Source organism: Melitaea cinxia, chromosome 15 (assembly GCF_905220565.1).
Source record: "Melitaea cinxia chromosome 15, ilMelCinx1.1, whole genome shotgun sequence".
Lineage (NCBI taxonomy): Eukaryota > Metazoa > Arthropoda > Insecta > Lepidoptera > Nymphalidae > Melitaea > Melitaea cinxia.
The window spans coordinates 8,383,653-8,401,457 of NC_059408.1; the positions used below are offsets into that span (position 1 = coordinate 8,383,653).

General features: G+C 39.4%; 1 long non-coding RNA gene across 1 annotated transcript; it reads right to left on the reverse strand.

Moving 5' to 3' along the window:
• Window positions 1–13,824: 13,824 nt before the first annotated feature.
• LOC123660390 lies at window positions 13,825–14,702 on the reverse strand. Its single transcript, XR_006744181.1, has 3 exons — window positions 14,662–14,702; window positions 14,200–14,275; window positions 13,825–13,909 (listed from the first exon to the last, which is right to left on the reverse strand). It is a non-coding gene; the product is annotated as an uncharacterized LOC123660390 (long non-coding RNA).
• Window positions 14,703–17,805: the final 3,103 nt, after the last annotated feature.

Below are 17,805 nucleotides of genomic sequence, written 5' to 3' on the forward strand. Positions count from 1 at the left end.
TCTATGAGAGACATTAAAGAATTTCATGATAGATTTTATAAATTTATAGACAAAACCAAACCCGATGCTTTCATATTAAAGCACTGTTCAATTAAACAGACTCAACGCCACTGCTCAATTAAACAGACTCAACGCCAACTCAAGCCAAAGTATTCACAAATTTCTTATTTTATGTTTAACCCCACTTTGAAGAAACGTCTACAAGTTTGCCAAAATTGTTTTTTTTTTTTAATTGTTCTTCATATTACCAAATATAGGGTGCAATCGGTAATGTCTGAATATTTTAAAGTGGGTGCATTGCTTAAAGAGAAAAGAGGTGGCGATCACGTCTCTCACAAGTATGCACACAAAAAAAGGCGATAATGGATTTTATAAACTTCATTGTGAAGAACCACATTATTGTCGCGGAAAAACAAAAAGGTATTATCTGCCTGCAGAACTTAGCATCAATAAACTATGGCTGATGTACAATAATTCACAGACTGACAATTTAAAGGTCAAAAATTCGTACTTTCGTAATATATTTAACAAGAATTACAATTTGGGATTTGGGTCACCTCGGACCGATATATGCTCGATTTGCCTGCAGTTTAGCGAAAACTTAAAAATAGAAAAGGATAATAATGTTCGCAATAAATTATTAATAAATCAGAGAATACACAAACTAAAAGCTAAAGCTTTTTTGGTTATGTCAAAGAAGAGCAACCTGATTTACTCACGTTATCGTTTGACTGCCAAATAAATTTGTGTTTACCGAAGACTCCCGATCAGTCAGCTTATTACTCTCGCCAAATCAATTTATTCAATTTCACTATTGTTCAGGGATCACCGAAAAGTAAATTAGAACCATCAAAAGTTTTTGCTTATTGCTGGGTAGAGAACTCATTTCCTAAAGCCTCAAACCAAATCGCATCAGCTCTTTTCCATAGACTGCAAAATACAAAACTAGATGGAATAAAGACTGTACGCTTAATTGCACATGGCTGTGCCGGCCAAAACAAAAATACCACAGTCCTGGCAATGTTTACCAAGTGGCTAGCTGAGGCTCCACGCCATGTAAAGACTTTGTAGCTTATTTTTCCCATAGTTGGACATTCTTTTATACCGCCAGACAGAGTTTTTGCGCAGTTAGAAAAAGAAATACGTAAACGGGAGATAATAGCAAATTCAGATGAATATTATAATATTATAAAAGATTTTGGGCAGGTCATCACTGGGAGAGAGCTGCAAAGTATTCAACTGGAAGGATGACGCAGCAAGAGTAATGAAGCCTGTCGGAAGATGGCATTTCCAATTTAAAAATGCCAAACGATATATTCTAAAACGTTCTAAAAAAGAAGGAAACATTCTCATTAAAGGAATCGGATTTTCGTAAGCTTTTAATCAATCATTATGGTGATAATTGGCATACTATTGAACGCCTAAACTTTTTCGTTCCTTTGATTTCTGACCCAAGTAATGAATTGCAGATTCAAAATACTGAAACTATAGAAGATGTGATGTGTGAACCCTAGGAAGAGATTACTAGCATGTTAATATAAAATTCAGTAACTATAAATATCGTCTTTTATTATCGCGAGGTTCACACATGTCAATAAAATGATTGTTTATCAGATTAAAACGCAATTTTTATTTATATTATTGTTACGAACACACAAAGAAACTAGCGCCATCTAGCGGCAACCATTGAAACCACACAAAGACAGCACACTTCACACACTTCAGCCTATCGCAGTCCACTGCTGGACATAGGCCTCCCCAAGTTCGCGCCACACATCCCGGTCTTCCGCAATCCTCATCCAGCCTACACCGGCAATCTTACGTAGATCGTCGGTCCAACGGGCCGGAGGACGTCCCACACTGCGTTTGCCAAGACGCGGTCTCCACTCTAGGACCCGTCTACTCCAACGGCCATCGGTCCTGCGACACAGATGACCAGCCCACTGCCACTTCAACTTGCTAATTCTGTGGGCTATGTCGGTTACCTTCGTTCTCTCGCGGATAGTCTCATTTCTAATCCTGTCTTTGAGAGAGACCCCAAGCATAGCCCGTTCCATTGCACGTTGAGCGACTTTAAACTTGTGGACCAGTCCCTTGGTCAGTGTCCACGTCTCGGCTCCGTATGTTAACACAAGCAGGACGCATTGCTCGAAAACTTTTGTCTTCAAGCATTGCGGAATCTTCGAAGTGAAGACTCGACGGAGTCTGCAAAACACAAAGACAGCGATAGCATGAAACTCTCTACTCAATACTAGATGGCGTTAGAGGAACTACTGTGGAACTGTATAGAAGTATAGTCTCGAAAACCGGGTACATGCGCGAACTTTCCAGAATGGTCTGGGCCTTGTATCGGCCGATATAAATAGCCGCAGGTAGGCAAGCGAGTGTAGTTCAGTTTGAGCGATCTTCGAGGCGACTTCAAGAGTGAAAACTAGTGATCAAGAGTGGTACCATCGAAACCGACGACATTGGCTACGACTTAGGACATCGTTAGTGCTTAGTGTTTGAACCTAGTGCTTTGTGTTGGACCTAGTGCTAGTGAATAAAGTCTTGAAAAGAGTCAGCAGGTTTTTCTCTCCAAATCCTTCGAACCCTAACACGTAACATTATTTATCCTGACGTTTCGTATGCTTTTCAGCAACCGTGATCACGGTAAGATGCGTTTTAATTCGATAAACAGTCATTTAATTTTAATTTAAATATCTTAAATAATTTTCATACTTTTTGTATAAGTAATAAGTATACTTACTTACTATTACAACATCGCTTGTGTCTATTATAATGAAAACTTTGATTTCATAAATAAATAATTATTGTCCATTTTGTGTGTATTTATTTAAAACTCAATCAATGCAAAATAAAACTATAATTACATAACCCTTTCCACGTTACGAAAAAATAAGATGTAAACAAACCCACCCTATTATAAATGACTCTGAGTCTCTGTCATGTATGACCTCATTAAAGTATCAACTGACATGCGTTTCACTACCCCGATTGGAGATTGCTATATTTGTTTCTATATGATTCATTATTGTAAAAATTAGAAAAAAAACCTCATAAAATTACAATAATTGTGGGTAATTTTTATTTGTGACTACTGGATCCCTAAAATAAGAATAATCCGACAGAATTTAAAAGGCGCACAAAATGGCCGCATGACAGTATCATTTCGGCGCGTTTGACGATTGGTTGTGTATTACTAAACTTATCCGGTTAATATCATAGAGCACACTACTAATAGAGTCATCAGTCGCCTAGCCAACATAGCGATATCTCGTGTTATTGTCGAGAACTAAGAAGTGTTGTACCTATATGTATGTATAACTACACCCAAACGATATAATAGGTATCCACCATGGTATCCACCTTAGGATTTAGATAAAATAAATGATAATAAATAATGTGTTTAAATTCTCCACGTAACAAGTTATTTGCAAAAAAGCTTTGGAGAATAGGTAGAAGGAATAAAATACAGAAATATTATTTGCAGTTATTATTCATTTTTTGTCTGTATTCACAGGCGAGTTTCTTTATTTCGTCTTGGGTATTGACGGATAGTGCGCTGGTGCCGTTTAACAATTTATCCCGGCACCAGTTAAAAATAAAAAGTCTAGAGCACAGTTCAAAAAAGAATTCTGTTAATTCATTTTTATATGCCGGGCAAGAAGAACAGCTGAAATCAATTTTCGTATACAAAAGAGTTTTTAAATAACATTTTATATTACTTAAATTACTTTTGTTTTGTAAAATATAATTTGCCACATCCTGGATAAATATTTTTTTTTTCAGAAAATATTTTTATAATTGCCTCAGAAGGGTAGGTAAGTGACCTAGTTGAGTCATACTCTCGAAGTTGTATATAATCGTTCCCATAACCAGAAAACAGCACCTCTTTGCATAGCTCACAATTTTTTACAACTCTTTGTTTGGCTTTTTTTAATACATATCCAGTTACATAGCTAAGCTGACTAAATATTCTATTATCACTCTTTTTTATGGTGAAATCAATAATTTCACAATCAATAATCATGTTTTTGCAGAAGGAAAAAGATGATTTAAAAACTTTACAATCGTCTTCTTCACAATTTGCCCCTACAATGTGATTGCTAGATAGATTGTTTATTGACAAGCTCGTAAAAGCTGATTCAAAGGCATATGGTGTTGGAGAGATGTTTCTGATGCCATGGGAACGTATGCAGCCAAAAAAAATTTCAAGAGGATCCTGGTTGAAATGCCTCATCCAAATTGACATAGTCTTTAGTATACATAGCCTGTTTTTTAGTAACTCTATATTTTCTATGGTACGAATCCAGTTCATTACTAATGGTACACTACCTTCCCTTCCTTCTTTATTGACAAATTTTATAGTTTTTAAAACTCGTTTTGCTTTTGCCCACAGCTTATTGTGCTCTGATTTCGGTGTTACTGCTCTTAAAAGTAACTTTCCATGCCGTTTTCTTGAGTTTTCGTAACTTACATTCAGGGAATCAAACAATTGATCAAAAAATAACAAGACGTCTGCAGTATCTTTACATTCCAGTCAAGTATTCCTTTATGTGAAATACAGAAAACAAAAATACGGGCTCACTTCCTCTCTATTTACTTCAAATATTTGTTTGTTCAGAGCCTTATCCTTTTTTAAGTAGTTGACTCGTGTTTCTTCTATTAGGCTATTTATAGTGCTCACATTCGTACAACTCTGGTCACACACCGTTGCCACTACTTTAAACCCACATTCCTGCAGTTCTGTTATTATGTTTTTCAATAACATTTTTAATTCTCCTTTAGGTGTTGTCCCTCTACAAAATGTATAAGCAATGGGTTGCTTGTAATTGTTTATAACAGCTCGCAACATAAAAACCAGGGCATGGTCTGCTATATTCCGTTTTGTATATATTCCATTTGTTACAAATCCACTAATTGAACCTCTTTTTCTGTCGTGGTCAAAGTGTGGTGTTATTGCTATTTCATTAAACAAGACCATGCATATCTTTTCACTTTCCTTCATACTCTGTGTCTGTTTCCTGAGTTGTGCAAAAATCTTCTTATTTGTTCCAGGTCTTATACCTGCTCCGAAAACAACACGACTTAAAGTCATAGGGGATGGTAAAATGAAAATTTTACTTAGCCATCTGTAAGCTTTTGGCCCTTGTTTATGTATATTTTTTTTTATTTATTTACTCTTTATTGTACACCACAATATGCAAATACAAAATAATAATAATACAGACAACTTAAGAATCTGTAGTACTAGAGGCGGTCTTATGGCTAGTTAGCCATTTCTTCCAGACAACCCGAAATAGGATTGAATACTATTTATTTGAAGATCGGATAGGTAGTGCAGTTATATTGTAATAAACTTACAAACAAATATCTACACATTAATACTTACAAGCGATACATATATATACATTTGAATAATATAATATAATAAACTAATAAATATAACAACAGTATCTCATAGCACTTACAATCAATTTCGCCATAAATAAAAAAATAATAATAAAAATTAATAAATAAAATAAATAAATAAATTTAATTGAAATCGCTCTCAGTATTAAGGTAATGTATTTTAACTAATCTTTTGAACGTTGGGAGTGATTTGGCTTAAATTATTCCATAGTTTAATTGCCCGAACGGTGAAAAACTGACTGAAAAATGTTGTTTTATGAACAGCAATCCGCCAACCCGCATTGGAGCAGCGTGGTGGATTAAGCTCTGATCCTTCTCCTACATGGGGAAAGAGGCCTATGCCTAGTAGTGGGATATTACAGGCTGAAGCGTTGAACAGGCAATTTTAACATTAGTCTCCTCGAAGATCTTAGGGAAGAAGGGTCCCCGAGAAATTCGAAGTTATCTTTTAAATAAGACGGAGCCTTAGGGTCAAACAACACACAGTACAGAAGAGATAAAGTATGCAGGTTTCGGCGAGAACGTATTGGAAGCCACTTGAGCTTGGAACGAAATTCAGAAACATGGTCATATTTGCGAAGGCAGAATATAAACCTTATAGCAAAGTTTTAAAGACGCTCAAGCCTATTAAGTTGGTCCTCTGTTAGACTAATATAGCTTATATCTGCATAGTTAGAATCGATAGGAGGAAAGAATTCGCCATAATAATTTTGGTAGGAATTGGTAAAAAAGACTTGAGCCGCCGTAGGGAGCTCAGCGCAGCGAAGGTTTTTCTTCTGACTTCTTTTAATTGTACTGACCACGACAACGTCCGATCGAGTTGTATACCAAGGTCCCTTACGGTGGCACAGTAAGGCAGACTAATACCATTATAAAAGATAGTAGGTAGTGTTGAGCTATCAACCGCTGCGATCAAGCTTGGACTATCAATAACTACAACCTGTGATTTGCTTGGGTTAACATTAAGTCCGTAGCGTCTGCTCCACTCAGAAATGTTAGCTAAATCTCTGTTGATAAAATCAATTGTACTATGAAGATCTCGAAGCGATGTGTGACGATAAATTTGGACATCGTCTGCATACATATGGTAGAGAGAAGAAATGGATTGAGTAGTCGAATTGATGAAGACTGAGAAGAGCAATAGAGATAGAACGCTGCCTAGAGGTACGCCGGCTTGGACATCACACCATGAAGATGTGGCATCATCGTAGCGTATGCGCTGTCGTCGCCCTTTGAGGTAGCTCAGAAACCAGTCTGTCACCGAGTGAGATATGTTGAAAGCGCGCAACACACTCAATAGAATGTCGTGGTCAACACAGTTGAACGCGTTACTGAAGTCCAAAAGTATCAAAACAGTGAGTTGTTTATTATCCATAGCCAGTCGGATGTCATCGGTAACCTTGACCAGAGCTGAAGCCGTACTATGACCAGAACGAAATCCAGACTGAAGAGGATTTAGGAGGGAATGTTTGTAAAGGAAACTATGTAATTGTTGGAAAACTAACTTTTCTAAGATTTTTGAGAGGACAGGAAGAATAGAAATCGGCCGGAAATCGGATACACAGGTAGCACTAGTTGTTTTAGGAATCGGGATAATATGTGCATCTTTCCAGGTTTTGAGAAACTTACTACACGTGAGAGAGTAATTAAGGATGTGTAACAAAATAGGAATAATTATATCTAGGATAGGGATGATCATATTACGGCTTACGGATCACGGATTACGGATCATATGACGGCATTCGAAGCCACAGACAGCGCAACTCTTCTAACATCACTTTCGGTGACAGAGGAGAAAGTAAACGGTAGGATGTTAGAAGTTGATAGTGATGATATGATTATATGAGCTGAGTGCCACAATCTTCTCCTCTTTTGTAAACCTCCTTCCCATTTTTTCTTTAGATATCTCCCGAAACTGCATACAGTAAACAATGCCGCAAGTGTTGTAAATTTTTGTAAGCACTTCTGAAAAGTTATATTTTCGGACATTTTCAAAACTTTCTTAAACCTTGTTGCATAGTTATCTTTCTTATTTCTCAATTTTTTTAAGGTCTTTTTCAGGTTTGCAATGTATTTTACTGAAACAAAAATAATAATAAAGTTTTAAAGTGTGACAAGGGAAGATTGAATTATATTTGTATATCAAAATATTTCTTATTAATACTGTTACGTGTTAGGGTTCAAAGGATTTGGAGAGAAAGACCTGCTGACTCTTTTGGAGACTTTATTCACAAGCACTAGGTCCAACACAAAGCACTAGGTTCAAACACTAAGCACTAACAATGTCCTATGTCGTAGCCAATGTCGTAGGTTTCGCTGGTACCACTCTTGATCACTAGTTTTCACTTTGAATTCGCCTCGAAGATCGTTCAAACTGAACGGAACTCGCTCGCCTCGCTGCGGCTATTTATATCGGCCGAGACGAGGCCCAGACCATTCTGGAAAGTTCGCGCATGTACCCGGTTTTCGAGACTATACTTCTATATAGTTCCACAGTTGCTCCTCTAACGCCATCTAGTATTGAGTAGAGAGTTTCATGCGGTCTTCTGTCTTTGCGTGGTTTCAATGGTTGCCGCTAGATGGCGCTAGTTTCTTTGTGTGTCCTTAACGCTACTCCCCTCTTAGAGATGCTCGTCCCGAGCATCGTTGTTACTGCCATGGTAACGCGCCAGACGGTCTATGTGTACCACTTTGAATGTCCCTCTTGGTTGCTTTTAAATCCTGTAGGTCACATCATTCAGTCGGGTAACCACTTTGTATGGACCGTCCCACTTGGTCTGCAACTTTGGCGATTTACCTTTCCGGCGGGTTGGGTTATGCAGCCACACCAGTGACCCTTCCTTGAAGCCGCTCGTGTTCGATTTCCGGTCGTATCTAGTTTTCATGTTCTCGCTTGAATGTAACCCATTTTCCCGAACCAAGGCGTGTATATAGCGCATTTTTTCCTTTAAATCGCTGACATAGTCTTGTACGGTATTTGGTCCCTCCGGTGCCCCTCCAGTCAATAGATCTACTGGTATTCGTAATTCTCTACCGTAATTGACATACACCGGGGTAGCTTTTATGCTCTCATGCTCGGCGGTTCGGTACGACAGAAGGAAGAGTGGTATATACTTGTCCCAATCTTTTTGTTTGTCGTCTACCAATTTCGCCAAATGCCTCTCCAGGGTCTGGTTAAATCTCTCAACCATTCCATCAGACTGTGGATGGTACGCGGTGGTCCTCGTCTTATGCATGCCCAAAATTCTGCACACTTCCTGGAATACTTGCGATTCGAAGTTCCTGCCCTGATCGGAATGGATTTCTAGAGGCACGCCAAAGCGACACATCACTTCTTCGACTAACTTAGAAGCGACTGTTGTAGCTTCTTGGTTTGGTATGGCGAACACTTCGGGCCATTTGGTGAAGTAGTCCATGACGACCATAAAATACTTGTTTCCCGATTCCGTTACAGGAAATGGCCCCGCTACGTCAACTGCAATTCGTTCCCACGGTGCACCGACGTTATACAACCGCAGATTCCCACGGCTCCTGGTCTGTGGTCCTTTTACAGCAGCGCAAGTAGTACATTTGCGGCACCAATCCTGTACATCATCTCGACAATGCAACCAGTAGAATCGTTCTCGCACTTTTGTTAACGTCCTCTTGACACCTAGATGACCTCCTGATACGCCATCATGTATTTCACGGAGAACATCTGGTACTCTCGTTCTTGGGACAATTATCTGAAGGTGGAACTCTCTGCCGTTAGTCTTCTCCCATTTTCGGTAGAGTATTCCGTTTTGAAGTATCAGACTGTCCCATTGAGCCCAGTACGCCTTAGTGACAGCGCCAGTGGGTGCAACCTCACTCCAGATTGGTTTTACGTCACCCCGTTTCTTCCATGTGATGATGTGCCGAAGGTCGTCATCTCTTTGTTGAGCTTCGCTCATAGCATCACTCTCCCAGATACTCAAAGGACTTGTTCTTGTTAGCTTTAATGTTACTTCATTAGATTCTTGCTTAACACAATGTTTGCAGTCTTCCGAACACGGCCTTCGTGAGAGTGCATCGGCATTCCCATGCACCTTTCCGCTGCGGTGTTCCACCTTGAAGTCGTACTCCTGAAGCTGCTCAATCCATCGAGCTACTTGACCTTCTGGGTTCTTGAATTGCAGTAGCCACTTCAAGGCTGCGTGATCAGTTCGCAGTAAGAACTGTCTGCCGATGAGATACTTGTTGAAATGTTGTAGCGTCTTTACAACAGCCAAGAGTTCTCTTCTTGTCACACAGTAGTTTCTCTCTGGCTTGGATAAAGATTTGCTGAAATATGCAATAACTACTTCTCTTTCACCCTGTTTTTGAGATACCACCCCTCCAATGGCCGTGTTGCTTGCATCCGTGTCGACTATAAATCGACCTTCGGTTTGTGGATATCCCAGGATTGGTGTTTCACACAGATGTTTTTTTAGTTTCTGAAAAGAATCTTCACAAGTCCCATCCCAACTAAATTGTCGTTTATCTTCTGTCAGCCGATGTAATGGCTTGGCTATCTCTGAGAATCCTTTAACAAAACGCCTGTAGTATGAGCACAGTCCGAGGAATGCCCGCACTTCGGTTTTGTCCTTAGGGGTAGGCCATTTTTGGACTGCTTCCAGTTTCTCCGGGTCTGTCTGGATTCCATCACTGGAGATAACATGGCCGAGATAACTGACCTTATTCCTGAATAAACAACACTTTTTCGGGTTCAACTTTAATTTAGCCCCCTCTATTTTAGCGAAAACTCGCTCAAAGTTTTGCAAATGGTCCTCGAAGTCACGGCCGACAATGATGACGTCATCTAAATAGACTAAGCAAGTCTCTCCAACTAAGCCTGCCAGTACACACTCCATGAGTCGCTCGAATGTAGCAGGTGCATTACACAATTCGAAGGGCATGACTTTAAATTGCCTATATAATAAACCTTTACCGGTCGAGAAAGCTGTCTTCTCCTTGTCTTTTGGATGAATTTCCACCTGCCAGTATCCAGATTTTAGATCTAGGGTTGAGAACCATTTCATGCCACTCAGGGTATCCAAAGTGTCGTCAATTCGAGGTAACGGGTAACTGTCCTTCTTAGAGACATCATTGAGACGCCTATAGTCCACACAAAATCTCGTGCTACCATCTTTCTTTTTCACCAGTACAACAGGTGAGCACCACGGGCTTGCAGACGGTTCAATAATCTTATTCCTTCTCATGTCCTCCAAAAGGCCTTCAACTTCTTTTTCCTTTGCGATTGGTATCCGTCTTGCTCGTTGACGAATTGGTCTCTCGCTTCCGGTATCTATCCTGTGCTGGACCACCGACGTTCTTCCAAGGTCCCCTTCGTGACTGGAGAAGATATTCGCGTAGCGCTGTAAAAACTTCTTGGCTTTCATGCTCTGCGAATAAGTAAGATTACTCTTGCAGTCATCGAGTAGCTCAGTCACTAATTCGTAGTTGTTGCTCTTTGCCAAGTCTGTGCCTGTTATCGAACTACACTTTTTCATCCAGACAACTTCTTCACATTTTCCAATGACGTCACCTTTGTTCAAGCAGATCTCGCGATTATCAAGGTTCAAAACCTTGACCACAGCGTTACTGCTTCCACTAACAAGGGTTCTCGCCATCATCAGTTTTTGCGCCGATGTCTTGGTAGGTGTGTCTTCGATCAACACGCATCTGTTTGACTTTTTCTTTCCAGTTGTCGGTAGTTTCACCAACACCCGAGCTTCCGCTCTTCCAGGTATAATGACTTTCTTTACACATGCAACTTTCCCGCAAGCACCACCAAGAATGAAGATTTCTTCTTCACCACACTTGAAAACTCCGTCAGTGACATTAATTCTGCAGTTGTGTTTCTTCATAAAATCCAAACCCAAGATGCAATTAACCATAATCTCAGCCACGATAACGTTATGAGAGTATGAGGACCCCCCTACATACATGGTAACTGACATTTCTCCCAGGACGGGTATTGGCTGACCGGAGGCCGTAAGAAGCCGACAGTTAATTCTCCTCTTGTGTCCCCTTGCGGCTTTTACCAGCTTTGGGTTCACTATTGTTCTAGAGGCTCCTGTGTCTAGAGTCATTTTGCAATCCGTCCCGTTAATAGTCCCCTGAATCGCAAGACTATTCCCGCTGCATGCCTGGGAGATAACAGTTATTGGGGCTTCCTCCGCGTCAGCTAGTACTCGCCCCTTAGTCCTGGCTTTTATTCGTTTCCCTGCTCCCGGGCAGGGGACGAAGCCCCTTGTTTCTTCAGCTCCTCTATTTGTTCCTCGATCTTTTTCATCCTTGCTATCTGGGTCTCCTTCTGTGGGCAGTTGAGCTGAAGATGGCCCCTTTCGCCGCACTTGTAGCACATGACTCCATAGCTTTTCTTCGTAGGAGCCTTGACCTCCTTAACTTCCTCAGAGACCTCGCGGATCTTATGGGTCTGCCGTATGTCATGGCGAACAGCCTCTACCTCCAAAGCATGCGCCAACGCTTCCTTTAACGAGGTATGGTGTCGAAGCCTCACTGCAGCTCTGACCTCCAGGTCTTTGATTCCGTCGACAAATGCTTGAACAATATTCGTGTCTACCATCTTGGTGTCGGCTCCTGGGTGTGCCTTCCTGACGAGTTTTTCAATTTCCAACGCCCATTGTTGTAGTCCTTCTCCTGAGCGTTGGACTCTGTCACGCAGTTGGGCACGGAACACGTGTTCCAGGTGTCGCTCTCCGTATCGGGATTCAAGTGCCTCCATCAAGCCGTGGAACTCGTTTCCTGTATGTGGCAGTGCTTCCAGAACCGACAAAGCTTGCCCTCTGAGCGCAACAGTGAGAGCGGTCAGGCATTGCTCTTCCGTCCATCCGTTGGCAGTAGCAACAGTCTGGAATTGTTGACGATAAGCGTTCCACGGAGTAGTGCCGTCGTACGGAGGCACTTTCACTCTCGGTCCTTGCGCCACTCCGGTACTTCCACTAGACATCGCGACTCCCGTGGTTTCAAGGCGCATTACTTTCTTCTGTAATTCAGTGAGGCCGGTTTTCACATTTTCAACATCCAATCCTAACCCGGTATCTCGTTCTTCCACTACGTCGACATCTTTTCGAAGCTTGGTCACCGCGTCACTAACATCTTTTACAGCCCCAAGCGTTTTTTCTTGGAGCTCTTTTTGTTGCTCTTGTAATTCTTGCAAAGCACCACGAATTTCAGCCTTTTGTTGCTCTTGTGATTTTTGCAAAGCACCACGAATTTCAGCCTTTTGTTGCTCTTGTGATTCTTGCAAAGCACGAATTTCAGCCTTTTGTTGCTCTTGTGATTTTTGCAAAGCACCACGAATTTCAGCCTTTTGTTGCTCTTGTGATTCTTGCAAAGCACGAATTTCAGCCTTTTGTTGCTCTTGTGATTCTTGCAAAGCACCACGAATTTCAGCCTTTTGCAGCTCCATTAATTTAATTAAACTTGCTTGATAAGGTGGGCGGGTCCGGTGGGTGGAGCTTGAGACAAAGTGGACGGGGCCTGAGCCTGAGTGGGCGGGGCCTGAGCCTGAGTGGGCGGGACCTGAGCCCGAGTGGGCGGGGCCTGGTGGGCGTGGTCAGTGGGCGGGGCATGATAGGCGGGGTCAGTGGGCGGGGCTTGGTCCACGGTGGGCGGAGCTTGGTCCCCAGTAGGTGTGGCCTCCGCAGCTCGTTTTGCCCTTGTCCTGACGCCCTTGAAGTCCTTGAAGTCTTCTCTCGGAGTCAATGGCATCTCCAAATCCCACTTCTGACACCAGTTGTTACGTGTTAGGGTTCAAAGGATTTGGAGAGAAAGACCTGCTGACTCTTTTGGAGACTTTATTCACAAGCACTAGGTCCAACACAAAGCACTAGGTTCAAACACTAAGCACTAACAATGTCCTATGTCGTAGCCAATGTCGTAGGTTTCGCTGGTACCACTCTTGATCACTAGTTTTCACTTTGAATTCGCCTCGAAGATCGTTCAAACTGAACGGAACTCGCTCGCCTCGCTGCGGCTATTTATATCGGCCGAGACGAGGCCCAGACCATTCTGGAAAGTTCGCGCATGTACCCGGTTTTCGAGACTTTACTTCTATATAGTTCCACAGTTGCTCCTCTAACGCCATCTAGTATTGAGTAGAGAGTTTCATGCGGTCTCCTGTCTTTGCGTGGTTTCAATGGTTGCCGCTAGATGGCGCTAGTTTCTTTGTGTGTCCTTAACAATACTTTCCAGTAAGTACAACAGGTAGGCAGAATAAAAAAGGACAATAATATTATTGACTTGTACAAACTTATAAAAAATTATTGTTTGCTTCCCTCTATAAATATTTTGAAATTTTTTTCATTGTCAAGTCATACCCGAGTTTGCTTTGAATACTTATACATGGAATACATAAACATAAATATTACATGCAATATACTGTGCAAGGTACCTTTACTGGTCTTTTCAGTTCTTGGTTTTTAAGACATGCTTTCTGGTGCTGACATCTGCTCCGGCAGAGTAGAATCTGAAATGACATAAAGTCTTATTAAAAATTTAAGAGAGAAGCCCTGTGCCCTGCAGTAGGATTGTTGTAAGCTACATAAAAAAAGAATGTAAATATGAAAATTTAAAATCTTTCTACTCAAAGGAAAACATCATGAGGAAATCCATTATTTAGTATTAATTAATTGAAATTGAACTTAGAGATAACTATGACTGGGTAGTTAATCATAAAAATTGGACGGCTTACGGCCAGTTTTTTGAGATCTTGGCAGATTTTTTGCCAGAGTATTGCATAAAAATTGATGGACTTACCAATTTTTTTTTGATGCGGAAGCTTTTGCAAATATCCGATAGTCTCTGGTGGATGATGGTTCTACAGCAGATGGTCCTGTTGAAGCAAGATACAATTATTAAAATAATTACTATACTATTACACAAAATTTTCTAACTCGCCCTGATAATATATAAATTTGTATAAAAAAAAAAAACATAAAACAGGTTATTTCACCTAAAGCAGCATTCATAGCTTTCCATGGATATGCTAAGATATGAACTAATAAAATGTAGAAATTCAGTAGATATTTTAATGGTTTGGCCTTAAGCATCTATGTCACATTAGACATTATATGTAACAGTTCAAGAGGCAGCCCTTTATAAGTTAGACAGACAGACATTGTAGGCTTAGTAATGGGGTCTCCTTTGCACCCTTCGGCACAGAACCCTAATAATAACTTATTTAATTTTTGCCACCCATATAACTTGACTTACTCATACCTGTGGAAAGTTCGGCAGATGTTGAATTATTACTAATTATAACGACTGTAAATACATTGACAAGTAATGCAACGTAGATAGGTAGACGAAAAATAGTCACGTAAAAATTCTTTATTAGATATCACTCGAGAAAAGTCCTTCTCAGATCTCGATCACAGTTAAATGGAATAATATGACAAGCACCGTTTTTCGATTAAAAAAAGAATCATTGAAATCAGTTCACCCAGTAAAAAATATGAGGTAACACATAAGCCTAGTATACTGGTACATGTTAATTAACTTTTTAAGTTAATTGGTAATAGGTATTTTGTTAAAATTATAAATGGCGTTACGAGCAACGTAATGAGTTCATTCGTTCAATAGATTTTACCCCTCATATTTTTTTCATACCAGGGTCCTTATATGAAAATCCATGGCACAAAAAAAGGCTTACTAGTCTAAGAAAAATATTAATACCATATCAAATGGTAAATAAATGAAATCAATAACGCCATCTATTGGAACCGGATGGCATTATTAGAAAAGTCTAAAGGCCATCTCGATAGATGATGTTAACAACAAATTAACGAGGTCGTAGGTCATTTGTTCAGTAGATTTTACTGTTCACATTTTTTTCATTCCAGAGTTCGGAGTAAACTCCAAAAAACAGTGAAGTAAACACGCCACATTAGATATAACTCAAAAAGTACGAGTCAAATCTCAATTAAATTTAAATGGAACCACATGATGAGTAGTAGCTTTTAATTTATATAAGATCGATTTGTGCACCCAGTAAAAAGTTATGAGGTTATAATACAACGTAGAGTGACGAAAATACCGTCAAGTAAATACGCAATATTAGATATAACTCACAAAGTACTAGTCAAATCTCGATTATACCTATTTAAATAGCACATGACAAGCACCACCTTTCGATTAAAAAAGAATACATAACATAAAAAAAAATACAGTAAAATATTAAGCGAACTGAACTTCTCTACTCAGTTATAGCCAAGCAGGAAATTTCCTGCTCAAAATATGGAGCAGCTTGACTGGGGTGGTACCTCGACCTTACAGAAGATCACATCAAAATAATACCGTTTTTAAGAAGGGTTGTGTTCCTGTTAGTGAATAAGGTAACCAGAGCCCCTGGAGTGGGTCCCAAATTGGTCCCCCCGGCACTAGAAGGTGGGGTGAGTGAACAACAACAACGCTTACGCTTGTTTGCCGACCTAGTTATATATTTAAAAAAAAAGCGATCACACCGGTATATTTCTATTATTAATGTAATTTACAGTCGTGCAAAGCCAAACGTTTTGCTAGTTTATAGACGTGTGGTGTTTTATAAATTTTGAAGCATTCAATTAGAACTTCTATTTACATTGGACTTACCATGATTGTCGTTTTGAGATCCCCAATATTTCTACGATATTGCCGACGCCATAGTCATGGGCGACTAAAAGCTTCGAGTTAGATGTCAAAATATTGTGCGTTTACACCTTAACAATCTACCTTCCGTCTTTGTCGTTTGTTATTGTGGTAAGTGTGGTGACACGTGAGGTGTCTCTCATTACAATGGAGTCAATACGGGAACGATTTGCCAGAACAGGTATTTTCTATTATCTCTTTTGCACAATTCAATGCTTGAATTCTATGATCCCGATAACTTGAAGATTCACAAATCAGAATGCCATCCCGGTATATCCCGTGTAAGTAAAAATGTTTGATAATTTGTCTTTTTACATTCTAACGACCCTTAATATTTTTTTAAGCCACGCCATGTGATTAATGTAGGGTTTTATCACACGGCTTAAAAGTTTTAATCTATTTTTTTTCATTATTTATAACTACTATCCCGCCCCGGCTTGGCACGGGTATTTAACAAAAATTTCAAAATATCTTTTTTCCTAATTTTTTTTTTTAAATATAATATAGCCTATGTCATCCGCGAATAGTGTAGCTTCCCAACAGTGAAATAATTTTTCAAATCGGTGTAGTAGTCTCGGAGCCTATTCAATGCAAAAAAAAACAAAAAACAATCAAATCTTTCCTCTTAACGGCTTGACCGATTCTCATGAAACTTTGTGTGCATATTGGGTAGGTCTGAGAATCAAACAACATCTATTTTTCATTCCCCTAAATGTTAAGGGTAGTCCACCCTAATTTTTTTTATTTTTAGATAAATTATTTATTTTTTATTTTATTATGATTTGGCGTTGAAGAATACCCTAAATTTTCACCCTTCTACCATCAACTCCTATTTTTAAATAGCTTTTAGCGGCAAGACAACGTTTGCCGAGTCAGCTAGTATTTTTATAATTTCCTCTTACAAGTTAATATTTGTAGGAACAGTAATATCTAATTTATGCTTACTTTATACTTAACAAAAAATACCTTAAAGTTTTAAGTTGCTTATTTAAAACGCCAAGAACGACTCGTACTTGCGCTAAAATGAATTCATTTATTTTTTAAGAGGATGTATCTATTTATTATGTTTTTCATTCACCATTGAGCAGGATATGATTTTTAAAGACAAATATTACCTTAAAAACAAAAAGGTGTTTCTTCGGATTTGATCAGAACTTAATTTTGGAGTGTTAATATAGAAAATAAATGTGAAAAAATGTTTTGTATAAAAGACTATTTTTCTTATCATTAAAAGAAAAATAGTAAAATTTAGTAGGTACGTCCAACAACGAAGTCTTGAAATAAGCCTTATTACATAATTATCTCTGGCGACTATTTTTCTACTGGGTACCTATTGTTGAAATATTGTAAGATCAGCCCCAACTAATCTGATCAACACTTGCTAGATATATTATTTATTTTAATATTACTATTATGAATTAATTCAACATAAAAAGCGTACGTTAAAATATTTAGGAAAAGAACTTAGATTTAAAAATAACATGATATCATGAATACATTAATCAAGCTAGAATATGATTTTCGTTACAAGTATAACTATTAGATGTGCAAACTTGTTTAACATTTCTTCAAGCTCGTTAGCTAAACTGATCGCCAGCTCTTGGACCGGTACGTCATCGACATTAGCGACTACCGCGCTGATGCCGCGTCTGCAGACGTCGCACTCTACTGCGAGCACTCCACGCGGCTACAGTCCTAGCTAAAACATACGCACTATGAAATAGCTTCACATAATTT